This window comes from Macaca fascicularis, chromosome 18 (genome assembly GCF_037993035.2).
Source record: "Macaca fascicularis isolate 582-1 chromosome 18, T2T-MFA8v1.1".
NCBI classification, from domain to species: domain Eukaryota; kingdom Metazoa; phylum Chordata; class Mammalia; order Primates; family Cercopithecidae; genus Macaca; species Macaca fascicularis.
In genome coordinates this window covers 46,423,133-46,445,649 of record NC_088392.1, presented here as the reverse complement: position 1 = coordinate 46,445,649, position 22,517 = coordinate 46,423,133, and positions in this window count along the sequence as shown.

The following is a 22,517-nucleotide window of genomic DNA, read 5'->3' as shown; positions in this document are numbered from 1 at the left end:
GTCAGAGAGACAGACCTTCCTGCTTTTGCTGTTTCCTCAAATGCCCAGGTGCCATATTTTGAGGCAGATGTTCTAAACTTGGTCATGTGCGTTCTTATCATTTCACATTAATTATTAACCTCCTCATATTTTTATTGTAACATTGTGTCTTAAAGTTAAATCATTTATATCTTAATGCGTCTTAGTGTTAAATCACTTATTTGTTACCTGGGTCCTTTATATGATGTGGAGAATTGAAACCTGGCTTTCTGGGTAAATTGCTGCATAGAATTTCTGCAAATGAAAAGTAGTCTTACTCATTCCATCTAACAGTAAAAGTAGCTCATTCAGATAAATAATAAATATTAATAGTTATTTGCATGATAATATTTTCAGAATAATGTAGCTCAAATGCATTAGTATTTTCCAGTGTTTATATCTTCCTGCACTCACTTTACTTGTCTTATGTCTTATAAAGGAGGTATTTAATAGACTTCATATGTAACCCAAGGCTAAATATTCTTTGCATTAGAGATATTCAAAATCAAATCTTATAGGCAATGGTATCTATCTAAATTTATCATCACAGTAAATAATAGCGAATTTATCTTTGAATTGTTTTAATTCAAACACAATTTAATTATCTTTAATTGTGAAGTTAGCTACTAATGTGGAATATCTTCTTGAGCTCCATTTCTGTAGTTTAAAAAAAGGTGATATATTTTTGTCAATAAGCATCCGCCTATTGAGAGACTTCTATTATTCACAGAATTTTATGCCAATCAACAGCTGTATTAGTCAACTTTCTCTAGAGGGACAGAACTATCAGGATATATATATATATATATATATATATATATATATATATATATATATATATATATATATAAAAATATATGTATACCCCCCCCCACACACACACACGTATTATATATGTGTATATATATATAAAAGTTTATTGAGTATTAACTCATGCAATCAGAATGTCCCACAATAGGCTGTCTACAAGCTGAGGAGCAAGGAGAGCCAGTCAGAATCCCAAAACTGAAGAGCTTGGAGTCCAATATTCCAGGGCAGGAAGCATCCAGAACAAGAGAAAGATGTAGGCTGGGAGGTTAGGCCAGTCTAGTCTTTTCACATTTTTCTGCCCACTTTATATTCTAGCTGCACTGGCAGCTGATTAGATGGTGCCCACCCAGATTAAGGGTGGGTCTGCCTTTCCCAGTCCACTGACTCAAATGTTAATCTCCTTTGGCAACACTTTCACAGACACACCCCAGGGTCAATACAGTGCATCCTTCAATCCAATCGAGTTGACACTCAGTATTAACCATCACAAGCCCACCCCTTGTCAACTTGAACCTACACAACATCTCCTGAGATCACACATAATCTTCAAATAAAGACAATAAGTTCATAATTACACCTAACATAATACAAGTATCCTTCATACAACCAGCAATGCACTAATACTGAACCAAAATACTATTACAAAGAGTTAACAATAATTAAATGCTAATACAAAGTCAATAAATTATATGTCACATGATAAAAGAAAAAGGAAATAAGATGAAGATATTTTCTTAGTACAAGTGTACACATGCACAAACATGTTTTCAACAAAAGAAGGAGGAAATACTCATGACTATTACAGTCCTGGTTTCTGTTTTGATGACTACCTTCTTCTACTACCCATTCTGTATTCTCTTTGCCTTCAGCAAGCACTTCAGCAGGTCTTGTTTTTTTTTTCCTGGTGAAGTGACACAAACCTTCATTCCTAAAGAGTTTGGGCATTTGTAGTCCTGCCTGGATTTGGTTGTTGTCGTTTCCCATTGACCTTAATCACAGGGCATGGTAACACTAAGAGACACCCTAATGTATCTCCTGTATTCCATGCATTCTCTTCCTTACCTCCACCGTGGACTAGTAGACTGACTTGATCTTGATAGTCCAGGTCAATCACACCAGCCAACACTGTAACACCTTTCTTCGCCTGTTGACTTAAAGGTAAGAGGAGCCCAAAGTGTCCAGGTGGCAATCTTAACTTCCAGTTTAATGGAATCGTTGTGTTTCCTGGTGACAGCATTCCTCCCTCTGGAACTAAGACATGCAGGCCAGCAGAATGTAATGTCACAGAAACAGGAAGCAAAAATTTTTTTCGTGGATCACTAGGGGTGATGGTGAGTGGTGCCACTTCCACTTTCACCCCTCGATTCCTGAACCCGTGAATGCTGGCTATGGGAGAAAGAGTACCATACATTGGATGCTGATTCAGAGCATACATGGCCTTCTGGATAACTTTGCCCCACTCTTGCAAAGTATTGTCACCTAGTTGACATTGTAGTTGGGACTTCAAAAGGCCATTTCACTGTTCTATCAATGCAGCTGCTTCAGGATAATGGGGAACAAGGTAATATCAGTGAGTTCCATGAGCATGAGCCCACTGCCACACTTCTTTAACTGTATAGTGAGTGCCTTGGTCAGAGGCAATGCTGTGTGGAATACCATGATAAGGCATTCTGTGAGTCCACAGATGGTAGTCTTGGCAGATAGTCCTACATTTTCTAGTTAGAGGCAGCTCTAATGGCTTCTATTTGGCCTTTCCCACCATAGTAGCCCACAACCTACCAGTCAGGGAGCCAACGTGGGGGTTCTGCCAGCTGCTAATATGTCTATGACAATTAAGCATTTTGGCACTGGGTAAATGACCACAGGATGAGTCCATCTTACACTGCACCCACTGTAAGTTGTACCTGAGCAAAATTCCATTAATTACTTGACCTTCATAAGCCCCTATTTTAAATGGAGGACCACAATGACGTTTTGGGTCCCTTGAACTCAATGTCAGCTCAGAGCCAGTATCCAGTAGTCCTGAAATGTCTGATCATTTCCCTCTCGCCAGTGCACAGTTATCCTACTAAAAAGCCAGAGTTACCTTTGGGGAAGTATGGGAGAAAGATTAACAGCATAAATTGTCAGTAGTGCAGTAGGGTCATTCCTCAAGGGGACCCAGCCTTCCCTTCATTCAAGGGGTTCTGGGTATGCAAACTGGCTCAAATCTTGAAAATGATTGAGGGGCCATGATTTTCTGTCTTTATAATTCAAATTAGTCTTTTGTCAGTTTACTGCTTATATAAATTAAGTAGGATTAAGTAGGAATCTAATAGGCTTCCTATCAATTTCCTCTAGAAACACCATAATTAGCCAATGCCAGAGCTTTACATGAGTCAGACTATTCTGATTGATACCCTGCCTCTGCTGTCCATTACTGTAGCTAAGCACACCTTGCCTTTGATAGTTGAGTGCCACCACTTTGCCTCTGCCACCTTGGGATCCAATTGTTCCCATTTTAGTTAAATTTTGTAGTTGAGTGACTGTGGTTCCCTCTGTTAGATCTGACATACAGAGAACAATTACAGGGCTCTTCAAAGATGCAGGTGCTGCCCTCACAAATCTATTTCACAAGGCTTTGGTCAAGTGTGTATCTTCTGGACCCTCCCAGCTGGGATGAGTAGGTATAAAGTGACTAATCCACTCCACCATCCCAATCTCCCTAAGCCTTTGGGTCCCTTTCTCTACATTAAACCAAGGGAGATCAGACATTTACAGCTGTCTCTCAGGGGTCCATCTTTTAATCCATTATTTTAGCTAACCAAGCAAATAAACTATTAGAAGCTTTTAAAACTCCCCGAGCTGCCACATTAAATGCAGAGTACCTACTTAGTGGGCCCAAATCAATAAATTCAGTCTGATCCAACGCTATGTTCCTTCCACCATTATCCCATCCCCTTAATATCCATGACCATGCCTGTTCTCCCAATTTTTGCTTATATAAATTAGAAAACTCAAGCAGTTATTTTTGAGCGTAGCACACTTCCTCATGAGTCACACTCTCAACCTCACCTCTAGGGACCTGCTGGGACTTTAATGTAGTAGTAGGTCTAGAAAAAATGGGTGTTAGTGGAGGTTCCTGAGGAGAATCAACATTATCTTGCCTGACAACTACCTCAGGGAAGGAGGCCATCACTGTTGCTTAAGGCAGTGCCATGTTTATCTCGTCAGACAAAGGTGGAAAAGCTGATGGCAGCATGGATTGGGGAGGGGATGTTGCCACTACTGGGGATGGGAAGCTTTCTGGCAAAAACATTTCATCAGAGATTACAAACTTGGTGTCCCCAGCTTCAACAGGGTCCTCCCACACATCCCTATTCCAAGTTGCAAAGTCCCATTCTATTCCAATCAACAACCTCACTTTAACAGTAGACACCTGACAAGGCTGTGCATGCACCTTTCATTGCAGGTCAGCCGCTCACGTGATAAGAGCTTGTGGCTGTTTTTCCACAATTTCAACTCTTTCTTTACAGAAGATAAGACTCTCACTCAGGGCAATCTTAGTAGATTTGAGGCTCAATATCCACTTCTGAAGCTGGGAAATAGAATCCCTGAGTTCATCATTTTCTTTCATCACTTTGTCCACTGAACTTAGGAACAACCAACCAGCTTCATTATGTTCCTTGGTTCTCCACATATGGTCAAAGGTATTATGTATAGAATCACTAAACTCCTTGCCTCTCATGAGCAGTGAATTAGGAGTGTTAAATTCATTTATTTTGCATAACACTGTAAACAGTTCACACCAAGGATTATCAGTGTTCTTCATACTATTGAAAGTAGATTCCTTAGCATTTTGGGGTTTAATCATATTAATCAGCCAACTCCAGAAATTCAAAAGGCAATGAAAGAACTCCATCCTTAATATTCTGTTTCTATAGAACCACTCCTGGTACCAAAATCTGTATTAGTCAGGATTCTCTAGAGGAACAGATCTAGTAGTAAATATATATATATCCACACTATATATATATCCTATATATATATGTGTGTGTGTGTGTGTTTGTGTGTGTGTGTAAAGGGGAGTTTATTAAAGGGCCCACAATAGGCCATCTGCAAGCTGAGGAGAAAGAAAAGCCAGTCAGAGTCCCAAAACTGAAGAGCTTGGAGTCCGATGTTCAAAGGCAGGAAGCATCCAGCACAAGAGAAAGATGTTAGGCTGGGAGGCTAGGACAGTCTAGTCTTTTCGCATTTTTCTGCCTGCTTTATATTCTAGCCACATTGGCAGCTGATTAGATGGTGGCCACCCAGATTAAGGGTGGGTCTGCCTTTCACAGTCTACTGACTCAAATGTTAATCTTCTTTGGCAACACCCTCACAGACACACCCAGGATCAATCCTTTGCATCCTTCAATCCAATCAAGTTAACACTTAGTATTAACCATCACAACAGCCTAGGAGTGTAAATGGAGAGTCCATGACATTACATGGAGGGCTTGTATTTCAGAAAGTGTGGGAGAGCTAACCAAGATGTAAGCTCTACAATCCTGAAATGCAGAGTCTGCTTCTTACAAAAAAGCTGCTTGATACTGGTGAAAAGCTAATGCTTCTTAAACCACCTAATCCATGGTGAAGGACCAGTTTATATTCTCAATCTGTCATGATGGCTAGTTATGAAAAGTGCAATAAAAATCAATATAGAAAAATGAAATCCAAAGATAACAGACCTACAAAAGGAAATCAAGCATCCATTTTGAATTACTATATTTAATAGTAACAAATTTAATCTTAAAAAGTGATCCAAATATTACTGCTCACTCTCATTTCCATTGTTCATTGCCAATTGCTATCAAACAGTTCCTGAACTGATGTAGACCCACAGACCACACTCTGAGGAGCTTTGCTCTTGACTTTCCTGTTTCTGAACCCAATTTCATGGTGTGATGGCTTTGGAAAAAATAAATCGATTCCATGAGAGCAGTGGCTGTTATCACTCTTGCTCAGACTTAAAAGCTATGGAATCAAGTCATCCTCTCTTTTAATCCAGATTTCTATTTTCATATTTAGCCCCAGATCTTTTACAGTCTGAAGAGGATGCCCGTCCAAAGGCTGACAGGCATAGTACAACAGGAGGCAAGTGTGTACCACAGCAGTGACAGGAAATGATTCATACAACAGTTGTAATGTAGGATAAGAAAAAAAGTAATCCTGTTCAACTCCTAGAAAATAACAGCACACCCTGCTGATAACTCATTTTTCTCCCAAGTCTTAGCCTTTAGTCTTCTAATATTTGCACTTAGGCTTTATTGTTCCTACACTCACACTCTCACTCCCACACCAGTGCCTCTGCTGTCTACTCAATATTTCAGATCCCTTGCCACACCTCTGTTATTCATGTAAAATCCCCTTTAGACTTTTGTTCATTTATTTTTTTGTTGTTGTTCTTGTTCACCTAGACTAAAATATAGACATTTTTCTATTGACTACCCTATCTCTTTGGAAGCTTCCATTTCTCTCTTCCTATTGATACCCTCTGAATAAAATATGTTTAAATGTCTACCACATTTATAAGTCCCCATCAATCTTATGATTAACTTCATTCTTCCACCCAAATTTGTTCTTCCTTTAATATATTAGTCTCCTACTGATCGAGTAGTCTTCACTCTCTTCTCTCTCTCATGTCTCATTTATTCCCTAACCAATGTGCAATAAGTTCCCCAAATGACGGAAATATGTCACATATTATCTTTCTTGATGTTGATGCTTTGTCTGCCTGTTTGTTTTAATGCACATATTGTGCTATATCAATGTGTAGTGATTGGTGTCACACTTCCACCAAGTAGAATCTGACTCCATCTTGGATGATGTAGCATGCACATCACAAAAATTAGCTTATTTATGCACTGAACTCCTCAGTTTATATAATTTCATATTTTTCTTACTTTTTTTGTATATATTATATTTCCCCCCCCAAAAAAAAGGATCTAGTAGAAAGAATCAAGGAATAAGTTTGAAAGTTGTCTCTTGTCTGCCTGGTCTGGTGCCTGCTTGCCTCCCTAGAGCCTGTTTTTTGTATTGCTCACTCTGATCCAATCCCACTGGTCTTCTTGCAGTTCAGGCATGCATCATGTACTTTTTCTTCTTTCCTCTGTTTGAAATTGTCTTCCCCTGTAGTTGGCCTTTTATCATTATTAGTTTTCTTTTTTTTCTTTTCTCTTACTTTTTTTTTTGTTTGTTTGTTTTTTGAGACAGTGTCTCACTCTGTCACTCAGACTGGAGTGCAGTGGTATGAACTCAGCTCATTGCAACCTCTGCCCACCTGAGGTTCAAGCAATTCTCATGCCTCAGATTCCTGTGTAGCTGGGATTACAGGTGTGGGCTACCCTGCCCAGTATTTTTAGTAAAGATGGGGTTTCACCAGGTTGCCCAGACTGGTCTCAAACTCCTAACCTGAAATGATCTGCCAGTCTTGGCCTCTCAAAGTGCTGGGATTACAGGTGTGAGCCACCATTGCTGGCCTCATTATGAATTTTCTTTGTAGCATTTATAACTATCTGAAATTATATTACTTTTTACCTATGTATTGTCTTTAATAACCAGAACATAAGCTCTGTGAGGGAAAGGGTTTGCCTTCTTCATAAGTGAGGGGCTTGAGACCTGTCTGTGTTTTCAGAGGTCAATTAATCCACTCTTTATTTGACAGGTGAAGAAGCTATAGTCAACAATAATGAAAATATTTATGCTAGGTTTTACTCTTGGTAAAATGTGCTAAAATGATTCACAGACATTTTTCTACTACAAGTACTTCTACGTATTTCCAGTGAAGTATCACTAAAGGCAGTGGGTAGTGAATGTATAAAGAGGAGGATTTAGAATCAAAATCCAAAGCGACTCCTGTAGGAAAAAAAAAAAAATTGAATTTATCCTAAGAATTAGAGCATATTTGGTGTTTTAGTTCATAACATATCTGTGCTAGATATAATTGAAACATTAATCATTGAGTAATGATTGTTTTCAATTATGATGCATCACCTGTATTCTGAAGACACTGGCATTAAATAATATGTTGTTCAAATCCTGGTTCTAAGATCTGCTAACTGTGAATTGAGCAAATTGAATAACCTTAATATGCCTCATTTTTCTTGTATTTAAAATGAAGACACTTATGGTTTCTAGTTCAAAAAGTTTTATGAGAATTAAAAGAAATAGCATTTGTGAAACCCTTAGAACAGGTGCCTGACACATGGAAAATGGCCAATAAATGTAAGAGATGATTGTGATCTTCACTGTTAGGGAAACATAACTGTGGGGTAAGGTCTAAAATCTACAATATTATGTGCAGCCTTGTCAGCGAAATCTGAGAAAGCCTTGGATGACCTAACCCCAAGTTCTCCCTGTCTCTGTCCCCCTGGATAAAGTCCCCTAGCCAAATAACCCTCTTTGTCAAGTGATCAGCACAGTTCTGGCTCATCTCTGAAGAGTAGGTTTCAGTTCTCTGCTACCCCACAGAATTATTCAAACAAGATAAGCATGTACTCCTGTGAGAATCACCAGTCATCCCACCCTCTAGACAATACAATATCTGTTCCCCACAGCCCATGGTTGTTCACTCTGTTCCCAGGTGCTACTCCTGTGTGGCTTATATAGTGTCTTCCTCCCCTGGGTTGTGAGTGTATGTGACCAATAAACTGTTGTCTATCTCATCTGTTCAGTAACAGATGTCATACATTTGGCCATCCCCGTAGCCAGGACTCGCACTCTCACTAAGTGGGTGACTAGCAGGTGATTAAAATGGTAATAATATACCCCGATTCTGAGAACCTGTCCTCAGGCCCTTTGATCAACTAGTCTGCAATCTCATCTGACAATGGCATTTCAACCTATATCCAACACAAAAACATATGCTTCAGTTGAGCTTTCCTGGTTTGCTTCACAGGGACTTGATAATGCACAGTATTATATATAGATCTAAAGCCATTCATATTTCTGCCCTATAAGTCCTGATGGGTCTTATCAGAGAAAACAAAACTGCTTATATTAAGATATATTGTGACCTATTTCCTCTATCATATCTACCATGCACTTTATATTTAAATACCATCAAACTACTCCTATAATCTTCTTCCATGTTTTCAATTTTTGTGATATTATTCTATCTTCTTAGAACAATGTTCTTGCTTTTCTTTGGTTGAATAACTTTGGTCATATTTGAAGAGTCAACACACACATAATTTTTTCTTAAAAAATCTTTCTTGAATTGAAAACTTGGACCAATATCCCTCATTGCCAGCCTTTAATAAACATCATGGATTAACATCTTCTTTCTCCTCATCTTCTTTCAGTGAGAAACTGTGTCTCATTTATCTCTGGATTCCCAGGGCCCAGAACAGTTCTCAGAATGACAAGCACTAAATACCTGCGGTGAAACTGACCTGATCCACCATTTTCCTCTTTTTGTCGGAGCACTTTTCAGCCACACTACTCTCCACTCTGTTAGTCCATCACTTCAGGTATATCTAGACTAAGCTCAAACTCAGTCCCACATTGGACTTCAATTCACTCTGTCTCCATATTCTATGTTCAAAAAGAATCAAATATTTTCTATGAGAAAACACAAGTATAAATACAATGAAAAAATTTTACTATACTCTATCATAGAATAAGAAGCTACTTTTAAGACAATTTATATCAAGACAATGTGGCAAAGTTACTTTATACTTTTTCCAATAGCTTTAAAATAAGGTTCGGTATACGAATAGACTCCACATAGATATGACATCAGGAATACTGGGAGTCATTCAATAAATATTTAGATTGACTAATTTCATTTATTCTCACCACCTCTCTACTTGCTTGCCCTGGCCTTGGTAAAACTATTTGGAAAGAGAATCAAACATCCTAAAATAAAATTAAAAATTGATTTTTAGTAAAGTTTCATGTATTAAATTACACTCAGTATCAGAGAAGTGATTTTTTTTTATGTTTTCTCTGGGAATCTGACTACTTATAACTGTGTATGTGAGTGTGTATATAAATGGTGGGTATATATACATATCTATTAGATTTAATGTAAAAAGTCATTGCAACTATTTAAAATAAGTGATGGGTTGAATGATCTACAGAGGCAAAATAAAATAGCTAATTTCAGAGTGAACATTTCCATGTTTTAGTCCTGCTTAATAGTTTAAAAAATAAGTTTGGAGACAAATTGGTTTACTAAAGAATCAAGAGTTTGGGGTGTTAAGAAGTAGCCAGTCATCTTATTTTGGCAATATTTTTATTTGCTTCGTCTTTCCCCATGAACATGTGGAGTTAGGTATGGCTGATGGGAGTCTTTTTCAACTTCTTAGAAACTCCATTTCATATCCTCAATCTATCATTTATAAATGTCCTTTTTTTATCTGTCTTCAGATCATTCATGTGCTTTACAAGAATTAGACATTCATTTTCCCCATTTGAAGAAACACCGTGTTGACTGACACATCCACAGTTTTAAAATTACATGGTTTACTTTATATAGGACAGCCTGGTGTATTTGTAGAAAAATAGAAGCAAAAACTAAGGATGGACTGTATATCCAGTTTTTGCTGAAACTACTCAATGTTGACATGTTCCCATGAGAATGTGCATTGTTGTTCAAACTCTAGAAAACCAGTTATTTCCCAGAAGAATTTAATTTTCTGTAATCCTACCAAGCAGAAACATTTCTTTGCTCTGGAGAATTCAATCATGTAAGACTATTTGTTGTTTTTCTTCAAGAGTCACATCTGGAGAATAACTGTCTTTTACCCTCTGACCCTTTTGATAGAGATAATAATCCAAATTCTTTTTGTTTGTTTGTTTGATTTTTTTTTTGGGGGGGGACATGACGTCTCTCTGTGACCTAGACTGGAGTGCAGTGATGCAATCACAGCTCACCGCAGCCTCAATCTCCCAGGCTCACGCAATCATCTCACCTCAGCCTCCTGAGTAGCTGGGACCACATGTGCATATCACCACACTTGGCTGATTTATTTTTATTTTTATTTTATTTTGTACAGACAGCATCTCCCTATGCTTTACAGGCTAGTCTCAAACTCCTGGGCTCAAGACATCCTACTGCTTCAGCCGCCCAAATTGTTGGCATTACTGGTGTGAGCCACCATGCCCAGTCTCCAAATTCTTTTCACACAAATTCATTCCGTAGAATGACTTCTGATTATTCTTCCAGTAGCATCATGCTTATCATATTTATGCAATAAGCTAAAGTAATAAATGATGCAAGACTGAATAAATTAAGGTCATGAAAGACAGAGTACAGGCTGTCCAGCAGGGCTATGGAGGTCCAAAGAAGTAAGAACGACTTTTCACTGCTTTCATGAAACAAGATTGTACAGAAGACTTTACATGGACACGTAGGGAATATATACATACATACATATATATGTGTGTGTGTGTGTGTATATATATTATTTATATATTTTTTTATATATGGACACAGAAATCCCAGGAGAAAATATATAGTTAACCAAAAATATTGAGGAGGACAACAACATCTAATTTGGTAAAAGGAAGTTGAAAATTTGGTGCTCTGATGGAATTTTTAATCTTTATTGATGTATAATTAATATTCAATAAATTGCACAACCATAAAGTATACAATTTGATAAGTTTGATACACATGTACACCTATGAGACATCATCCCCATTAAAATAATAAATAGATGCATTGACTGCAAAAGTTTCCTCACACCTCTTTATAATCCATTTCCTCCCCAGTCCCAAGCCAATCAGTTCTACGCTTTCTGGAACTATAGATTAGTTTGCATTTTCTAAAATTTTATACAGATAGAATCATACTTTCTGTGGACTGGCTTTTTTCATCTATCATAATGACTTTTAGATTCATTTTTTGTTCATGCATCCAGGGGCATGATGATAAATATTTAACCACCAGCTCTCTGGTGGCATTGTTGGTAGGGGTGGGTGTAAGCCATCTGTAGCATCTATTGATTTTCATGGTGCAGATTCCCATCATGATGGATTTTAAGCTACAAACATGTTGTCTCTGAACTCACAGTAGGAAAGAAATGCATATGATCACATCTTGTGAGCTAGTTCTAGACAAATCCAGCCCATCACTATATGCGTCACTGTTTCATTTCTTGTTATTATTGAGTAGTATTGTATTGTGTGGTTTTATCGTAATTTGTTTATCTATTTACCTGTTAATGAACAATTAGGTTGCTTCTGGTTTCAGGATATTACAAATATGTAGAGATGTTGTGAATATTCTTGTGCAAATCTTAGTTTGGACATATCCTTTCATTTCTCTTAGACAAATTCCTAGGAATGAAATGGATGAGCCATATTGCAGGTAAAATATTTCCGAGGTGGCTGGATTATTTTAAACTCTCGCCAGCAGTGTGGAAATGTTGTGGTTGCTCCACACTCTTGCCAATACTTAGTATCATCAGTGTTTTTTATTTTTTCATTCTAATGGGAAAGTAATATATCCCATTGTGGTTTTAATTAACATCTCCCTAATAACGAATGATGTTGAATATCTTTTCACGTGTATTTTTGCCACCTATATGTCTTCTTTGGAAAGTGTCTACTCAAATATTTTGCCTGCTTGTTTATTGGGTTGTTTGCTTTCATATTATTGAGTTGTAAAAGTTATTTATATATTCTGTACAAAATTCCTGTGTCAGTTATACATTTCATAAATATTTTCTCCAAATCTGTGGCTTGGTTTTTCATTTTCGTAAGCTAATAAATCTTTACCAAATTTAACATCGCTAAGATTTTCTCCTTTTTTTTCCCCTAGGAATTTTAGAATTTTAATTCTCAAATTTTGTTCTATATTTCATTTTGAATTAATTTTTGTATACGATGTGAGTAGATGACCAACGTTCATTTATTTGGATAAATGGCTAACCAACTGACTCAGAACCATTTGTTCAAAATATCGTCCTTTCCCTGTTGTTCAACAGATTTTATTTTTAAATTCAGGATACTCATATATGACTCCAATAAGTTGAGAAATGCTAAACCTTTATCAATATTTTTTAATTGTATTCATTCTCCATCTAGAGATTTGTGTACACTAGGTTATGAAGTACAGAACAGTATCTATTAATTTAACACAAGAAAGTTCAAATTTGAGGAGATGGACTGATACGTGTCCTAAGAAGTCAGGCTGCTTAATTTACACTTCTCTATTGTATAAGGGACAGGGAAGAAAGCGTGTGTGCTTGGGAGAAGCAAGGATGTGGGAAAAAATTGATCCATAGGGTTGCAATGAGTGCTGCACTCCAGTAGCACTCAAAGAGGTCTCACAATATGATCATGATTGTTCCAACAAGTCTTGCTTGACTTCTGCGTCATGAAACTCAACCTACAGTTCCTCATCTCCCTATACTTCTCCCAATTCTGCAAGCTAGTCATTAAGAATATGCAAAGTAATTGCATATCAAAAGCCACCTATGAAGTATTAAAGACAAAATAAACCAGTGTAAAAATCCAAAGGAAACAAAGATATTATGATTAGCTTTTCAAAACATTTTGAGGTAATTGTTTAATTGAACAGACATCTGTTTGGTACCAGCAGTAACACAAAACAGTTTTATTTGGTAACCAAAAGAAAGGTAACATCAAAATCAAAGCAAAGCAAAACAGTTAAGATGGTTGCAATTTACTGCTGAAATTATTGCAACTCTGCTTACCTCCTTCCCTTAGAGAAAGTGAAAGTAAGCTAGCTTTTTATTTATGCTGGTTTCAAATATCCTTACCTATTTTTCTCGTACACTATAGACATTCCCTGAAAATTTAAATATCATAACTAGAATAAAAATAAATCATTTATCTTAAAATATTTATTTTGCAGACTGAGTTTTCAACATCTGTATCAAAAAGCACAGTAAACCATGCAATTGGTTTACTCATTTTAGTGATTATTTTATAATGTAGGTATATGAGTAAATGTGAATTTAATTTTATAAAAGTGTAAGAATTTTCATATAAATACATCATTTATTGGAAGAATTTTCTTTGCTAGTCCCCATGTTTTGGTTTGCAAATTGAAGTTACTGTATCTGAATAGGTTGTCAATTTGTTCAACATCTTTCGTAGATCCTAATTAAATAACTTCCAATCAAAGGATAACCTACAGAAAGAACCACTACTTCTGAAATAACAGAAAACCAATAATACATGGAGCTATACAGCAAGAAGAGGCTGAATCAGTAGATGAGAAATAAAACAGTAAATAGAGGGTAACAATAGATATGATATATTCTTGAGTGTATGGGGAGTATTTTCTGCACATTCATAAATCGTTCAGTGAAGAGGAATGTGACAAGGAGCTGGGTTTTGTATCTACATGTGAGGGTTACACAGTAATTAGTGCTTGCCCCAAAGTAGAAATAGCCACAGGATATGTGCTTCCAGGACCAGCTTTACACATTGGCATGAATTGTTAAAGGATTCTAGACAAGGACCTGATGCCTGCTTCCTCCCATCATCACACCCATGCACAGGCATGCTCTATCCATCGCGTTATGCCTGCAACTATACTCCTACAGTTTGTTTTTCAGCCTTTCTCCACCCCCGTCCTTCTCAACAGTTATCTCTCAGCGTAAACAGATCAGAAAGCAGACTTTGAGACTCCGAAAGTGGTGATGTTGGGGATGTGGGTGGCGAGGCTCTAATGAGGAAAGGGAGGAGGTCTCCCTGAGGGGCTCCCTCTCACCTTATGTCTACGGCTTCCGGAATAAAGCCCCGTTAAAGCATTTGCAACTCTGCTGTTTTCTTCAGTGCAAGTTGTTTACCCGTCTGTCTCCTCTTACAGCCTGTAAACTCTTCTAGAGTAAGAAATATGGCATATGGTGAGAGCCTGGCTTAACCAATAAATTAATTTTAAAGACTTTGATTTCCAAGTTTTAGTGAGGATCATTTTAGAATGTCCTTAGAAGACTCATAACTATCCGTATTTAATATTAGACATTTGTGGGGAAGAAGGGAAGAAGCTCAGGAATTTACTGTTCAATATCCATAGTTGTGTTATCTTCTTTTGGTTGTATGTGGTTGCAGGTGTGTGTGTGTGTATGAGTGTGTGAGTGTATGTGTGCGCGCGCGTGCACGTATGTGTGTGTTGCAGTTGGGGCAGTGGTTCTAAAGAATAGAGAAACAATCTGAAAGACAATTTTTGTGTCCAAGGTATTTCAGTATCCAAATTCCTTATTTCGGAATGTTACTTGAAAAATCTCTCATCTTGCCATGAGAAAAATTGGTTCAGATTTAAAACACCCCCATCTGGAACCAATGTCTTTCTCTGTGTTTAACTATGTAATTGTCTGCTCAAAAACAGACACCCCTAATTTCTGTGAAGAAACCTGCTCTTCCTCATGATAGATTCTGGGCCACAAGTGCCTCAAAGCTTCCAAGGGACTCGTAAGCACACATTTGTTTTTTATCTGTAAAACATGTCGAAGTGGTTTCTTCCCAGCTTAATGGAAGGTATGATTTACAGCTAAAAGACTGTAATCCACATGGCTTTTAAATAGGTTATTTCTTTGTTTTGCTTATTTTGAGAGTACATATGTTTCAGCTCCTGAGTAAATTACAGGCTTTTAAGGCTTCACATAGCTATTTTGCTTTTAAGCAGACAGGATTTCACCTTTATTCCTCCTGAGTTGACTTTCTTATTTACAAATGAAAAACAGCAGAGGGTAGCATTTATTTACTTTCTCCTGAATATCAGTCACACAATATGCACAGGAAGCCTATAGAGGTGGGACACACGGGCCTCCCTTCTTAGATGCTAGCCTCTGAAGCTCCTGTCTATATCAGAGCAAGTGCGTAAGAAAAAAGGCCTGCAGAAGAGATGGCTATGAGATGTGAATGATAGTTCTGCTATGTCAGTGGGTAAAAAAGTAAGTGGATAAAAACCAAAGGAAAACAAATAAAGGGGCTGAAGGAAGAGATGATGAATTTTCTGTGATATCTTGTCCAGCTTTTCCTGCTTCAAGATAATAAAAATTAAGAAAGTAATAACAAGAAGTCTACTCGCCTATTCTTTACCTGGTATGTATTAGGAACACTGTCACGTGAATCTAAGGAGCCATTTGATTGAGGAATAATAAATAAAAAGCAATTACATCCATTTGTATAATTCCATCTAATTGATGCTGGCAAATAAATGAGGATATGCAGAGAGAAGATTTTTCTGATGGTAGAGGTTGAAAATGGGTAAAACAGGAAGCACTGAGATTTTTCAATCTTATTTTTACTTGTAGTCATTTATCTCAGTCTTATCCTTTCGTGGTGCTACATGACCTCACGAGGCTTACCTTCTCAGTGTGACAGTGACATCTTGGGGAGCCTTGTCTCCAGGCCTCACGCTGGTAGTCCCCTTGGTCTGAAACATTCTCCCACCCCTTGCTGCTCTTCAAACTCAGTAGCATATGAGTATATTAAAATCCCAGTTTCTCATCAAAGCCTCCCTTCAGTTCTGCCACAAAGAAATTATAGAAATTTGGGAATGTCACTTCTCTAAGCCTTCATTTCTCCCACTTTAAGATTAGCAAATGGAAGTGATCTTTAATATCACTTCTGCTTCTGGTCCTTGAGTTAATTCTGCAAGTGTAACAATGTCCATGCTTCTTGAAAACTCCTACCTCTCCTGATTTTCTAGGTACATTTTCTAAACTATTTGTGCATAACTTATACCATGGTTAAGTAAGAATTTTGCAAGTATTTACTAAACTAACTTTTCCCTTCACTAGAATGTGAATTCATTTTGGTTGTACCATTTTATAATTTTAATTTTTTTGTTCTCTGACATTGTAAATTTTTAAAGTCTCAAATGTTCTGGAATGAATGAGATACCTAATTAGTTTTGAGATTAAAGACTTAGTAGATACAGTGATGTGTCAGCACAAGGCCTTAAGTTTTAGGTGTACCTGGAAGGGAGAGCAGGTAGGCAGAAAAATGGCTGCTTCAAATATCTTTATATTTCAGCCATAATATTATGGTTTTGAACAGATGAACAACTAACATTTAAAACTGTCTTACCTTAGGAAATAAAACAATAAACGTCTGTCTTTTGAGAGGCTTCATCAGGGATTATATGACCACTTTGTGGAGTCACACATGAAATAAGTGATTTCTATGGCCTCTTTTTACTACAATTCTTGCAGTCTATGACTCTATCGTGTTTCTTAGAGTCACACACACCCATATGAACATTCTTCCCTGTTGAATACACAGAGAAGATGCTCTCTAATGGATATAAGAGTAAATGTAAGTGAATCCAGAACCATTTGGATATGATTGCTCATATCAGGGCATGGAAGGCAAAGGTGGTTATGTCTTTGTACCGGTCTTGGTAACAGAAGCTTGAACCCAGTTCAGGCTTTGCTAATAAAGAGCTGTGAGCTTTGGGCAAGCCGTCTTACTTTCCATTGTTTCAGATTTATCCTCAGGAAAATGAAAGAGGTTGAACCAGATAAGTTCAAATATTATCATTAACTTTAAGTGATTGTATATCAGTAGAAACAGATATATACTCCATTTCTAAAAATCCTAAAAGATGATTATCCAAGATCATAAACCACAAACCATTCATTTACTTCACAAAACTAAACTTTGTTTTATAAAGGATTGAAAAGGCAAGCTCATCTGTGTTTATTTATGCCAATTATATATTTACACAAAGCTCTGTTATCATGAAACAAAGTTGGTCAGCATAGGGTGAGGATGAGGAGATTATAAACATTATCATTTACCATTATTGTATGATTTACTATTTATAAACTTTAGTAATTAAAATGATTTTACAACTCTTCCATTAGTCACAGAACTACTGATTCATTATGGAGTTTATACCTGCTTCATGAAAAATCCTGATGACTGAGAAGAAGATGAAAATATCGTGGATGCTTGGAATGAGCTCTAATTGAAAGGGTCGGCTTCAGTGATCTTTATGGTTTGAAGAAGGCATTCATTTTATAGCTTGCTTTATTTTTTTCAGGGATAAATTTTACTTCATTTCTCTTATGAATTGCATTTTGTCTTAAGAAGTAAAAAAGTCTCTATCAGGATAAAGTACTAAATGACAGACTTGGGATAGAGAGAATATGCAAAATCATGGACAGATCTCAGAAAGATTGGAGATCAGAAGGTAATCCTTTCCACCCTAGGTCTACTTTCTATACCTTTACAAGCTTCCAGTATCCCTACCTCTTGCTCAATTGTCCAAGGCCTCAAATTATCCCAGGTTTCTATGTCATTGTTAAAAGTGGTCTCATAAATTCACGCTTAGCTATTAATGGTTTGAATTATTTAAAATAGCAAATCCATTATCCACCTAGAACTGAACGAATTATAAGCAAATTAGTAATATTTGCATTAATCTCTAGAATTTACAAAGTGCTTATACACACATACACACACACAGTGTAATCTCATGATAACTTTACAACATTGCCTTGAGGTATGGTACATACGTTAGATATTATTCATACCACTTATAAAAGGTGAGGGAAATGATTCACAGGGTTTAAGTGACCTATCCACAGCCACTGAGCTGTGGATATCAGGGGAAGAAGATAAATTGAAACTCAAGTTTTCCATTCTAAGACCTAAACCTTCAAAAAATGTGTTTCCTGTAGTTATCTATGCCAACCATAAATGATTTGTTTCAACTTATCTTCTCAATGTTGTTTGACTTTTTCTTTTTTATTCATTTATCACATTAGCCTCCATCTTCAGGATTAGAAAAGTCCTAAACTAGAAGAAACATACACAAATAATGTTTGAGCCGAACATCTAATTTTCAGCAATAGATGACTGAAACACCCAGCATGTCACTATCTATGCTCTTAGAGATTTCGTGAAATATTACAATAAAAGTGACATCTTATTGCTACCAATGTTTAACAGATTAAAAAAAATAAACAAGCCCAAAGTTTCCAAGTGCCTTTGGGGTACAAGGTCAGACTCATTTCTGGAGGTGAGGCTTGGACTCCAGGGCAGAATGAAGACTAGCTGAAACAGGGAAGAGAAAAAAAGAACCTCTCTATAACACATGTTCACCTGTGCCATGTTGGTTTGCCATTGCAACAATAGCACCTGGAAATTACCACCCCTTTCCATGGCAGTGACTTAGGAGTACCACCCTTTTTCTAGAAATTTCTTTGTAATCTGCCATGTGATTAAAAGTAAGTATAAATACAACTGCACAATTGCCCCCGAGTTGCTTCTCTGGGTACAGTGCCTATGGGGTAGCTCTGTTTCACAAGGAGCAGTGCCTCTGCTGCTGCTGTGCACTGCCACTTCAACAAAAGTTGCTGTCTAACACCACTGGCGCATGCCTGAATCCTTTCCTGGGTGAAGCCAAGAACCCTCCTGGGCTAAGCACCAATTTGGGGACTCACCTGCCCTGTATAACTTTGAACAATGTCATCCATCTAACCCATAGAACTAAGGCAAAAACTGAAGTTGCCAATACAAAATCTTATAGATGTTTTTAGTTCTTAATAAAAAACCATTACTATCCTTTCCCCTTGAAGTTCTCTAGAAAAATAATTTCCACCAAATTCGTTAGTATCCTGTTTGATTGTGTTTTCTCACTTGAATCCTTTTTGTCTGTCCAGTGAAACTGAAAAAAAAAAAAAAGAAAAAAGGTATTCTAGTGGTAACTAAGTTTGTCCTACTCAGAAACCAATCGAGAATTTCTTCAGGGCTTCCTGAGTGTAACACTCTTTGTGTAATGACAGTGTATGGTTTCTAAGTGCTCTATTGTGGGGAATACACAATGTAAAGGACCATTTCTGTCTGTTAAATTTACAGTTGAGTAACTAGACAGCATGCGAATAAAATCAGCAGCTGTGGAATAAACATACATCCATGAGGACAAGAAAATCAGAGTGTGGCAGACATGGAGATGCTCCACCCAGCTCTTTTTTTGAGGAAAGACTTACTGCCACCTGCGGAGTGTGGTCAGCTGAGAGTCTCCTGTTAACCCTTCTGGATCAGCCTTAGCTCCATCTCCATTAAGCAAGAGCCATCTTTTCTTGAAGTTATGTTCTTTCCACTTCTGGGGAAAGCTCGAACCTTGTGCCTCAGTGAGGAGGGAGTATGAAGGTGCCTGCTGGGGGACAACCCTTATGGATGATCTGGCTCCACATCTCCCAGCTAAGGTGGATAAGGCCCTGTTGAGCATGGCTCACAATTCAACATTTTTCATCTGCCCAATCCTGTTTTCTCCCCATTTCCTTTGTAGGTGATTCCTGATAAATATCTTGTATCCCAACTCTATTTTAGCCTGCGTGTCCCGGAAACCTAACTTGCCACAAAGAGCTTCTGGGCAGAGAGACCGGAATATTGCAGGGACAGGCAGAGAGAGACAAATATCAGAAAAAGAGCGATGATAGCTTTGCATTTTTTGCTGTTATTCTCCTGGACCTGGCTATAATTTTTGCCTTTTTGTTCTGTTTTCCAATCTTGCAAATTACAATAAATTGCTCTAATTATTGTTAGTATTAGTGTATCGCTTAATTTAATTCAAATCAATTTCTACTTTTAACAACCATAGTCATAACTGTATGACCAAATAAAACAAAGTGCCATGTTTTGCAGAACTGATACAAAGTACAATAAAATCAAAGAGAAAGAACATATTAGTATGAGTTTATAACAGTAAGGAAATAAACATGAATACCAGAATTTTAACCAGTTTTTCTTCAGCCCCCTTCTTTTCTTTTCTTTTTTCTTTCCTTTTCTCATCTCTTCCCTCCTTCCTTCTTTCCTTCCTTCCTTCCTTCCTCTGTCCCTCCCCCTCCTCTTTCTTTCTTCCTGTCTTCCTTTCTTTCTTTCTCCTTCTTTCTTTCTTTTCTTTTTTTTCTTTTTCTTTCTCTTTATTTCTTTCATTCATTCTTCTCTTTATTTTTTATTCCTTCCTCCTTCCCTCCCTCCCTTCCTTCTTTCCTTCCTTCCTTCCTTTGATTCTTTTTCTTTCTTCCCCTCTGCTTTCTTCCTGATCTTTGCAACTCACTGTTCCTAAACAATAGCCTGATGAGATTGCTATGGTGCCAGATCAACAACTGGAGTTTCTAAGAGTAGTATGTCTATCTAGTCTGGGAAATTATAACGGACAAATAGTGCTAGAATTTTAGCAGATTCTGTAAGGTATGGCAAGGGCTTGTATTAGAGAAAAGGAAATAATCATAGACAACAAAATTCAGATTCTGCCACTTTTCCTTTCACATAGAGAAAAATATAATCTACATCTTTTTAAGGCAGCCTGATCTTTCATGTTGTTAGCCTGCATTCTTCTGTTCCTCTATCTTCCCAGCTCAGTGAAATTTTTCTCAACCTCCAGATTCCCAATTTACTAAATTGGAAGCTCCAAAGAGGGATAAGTATATCTATCACTGTTATATCAGTATCCCGAGTGCGAAACATGGGTAATAGGGGACATTTTGGTGTATATTTGCTGAACAACTAGGTTTATTTATTAATTAGCCAATGTTTAGTCTTTTGTTATTATATTTTATAGAAGCTAAGTGATGTACCCTTAATAACGTGGTTCACTGTCGGGTAAATTAAGACCCTGAAACAGTTCAGCCCTTAGGCATATTAAGAGCATAAAGCCAGTGGAGTCTTCTGTGTTAATAGACAGTTAGCTTTCAATAACACACTGCATCCTTGTGGGCAAAAGCAGTAGTGACTGTGGAGCAATTTCCTCCCTCATTCAGCTGTGTCTAAGAGTGAGTGGTATGTGTGATATAGCAAAGCTTCCTAGGATACAAGCAGATCAAAATGACAGGCTTCTGCTCCAAAGATTTAGCTTTGTTTTACTAACATGCAAATGAATGAAAAACAAAGGTAGTTCTTTTCCTTGGAGTAGGGAGTACTGAAGACACCATCAGAGGCCCTATTGAAGGTCTCAACTTCAAATGCTCCAGGAGATCTGTAGTCCCTTGGAAACCAGTTAGGTTGGTGGACTACCAGGCTCTCGGGCAGCTGAATGCAGCAAATGATGAGTGAATGGTTAGGGATGAGTAAAGAAGACATCTAGCGTCCTAGAAAGTACAAAATATCAATTGATTCTTAAAACTAATTTATAACCAGAGTGCATGATTCACCAACTCACGGAAAAGCAGTGCAGAGTCTTTGACCTCCTGTGGTGTCTCCTGATTGGCTGACACATAGATTTTATTTTATTTTATTTTTTTAACTTTCAAGCCCATGTGATAGGTTTGCTCCAACCAGTTTACTACTCCTCTCTGCCCCCTCAGTGAGTGAGCTGGCCACTGCCACAGTGCTCACCCCTGCTGCCATGCAGCGCTTTGAGCTCTCCTCCCTTTTTTGTTTAAAAATAATAACTGTCTTCTATTTAGTCTATGGTTTCCCTAAATACTACAGCTTATACTTGTAAGAATCGCACATATCACCTGAATGACATATAGCTCAGCATTTTCATCTGTACTGCTCTTCTCTCTGCCCATTTTTCAAGAATATGTGTCTACAGTGTTTTGAAGGACAGAAGTTGCATCTTTTAATTCCTCCAGGTGAATCAATATGTTACATGGGTCGCTAAGACATATCTAGTATAAAGTGGCAGGTTCATGTGTTATTAAGCATTGTATATGTAAAAATATAATCTGCTCTTCGACACTTAAAAAATGTCTGTTCCTTATCTATTTACAAATAAATATCTT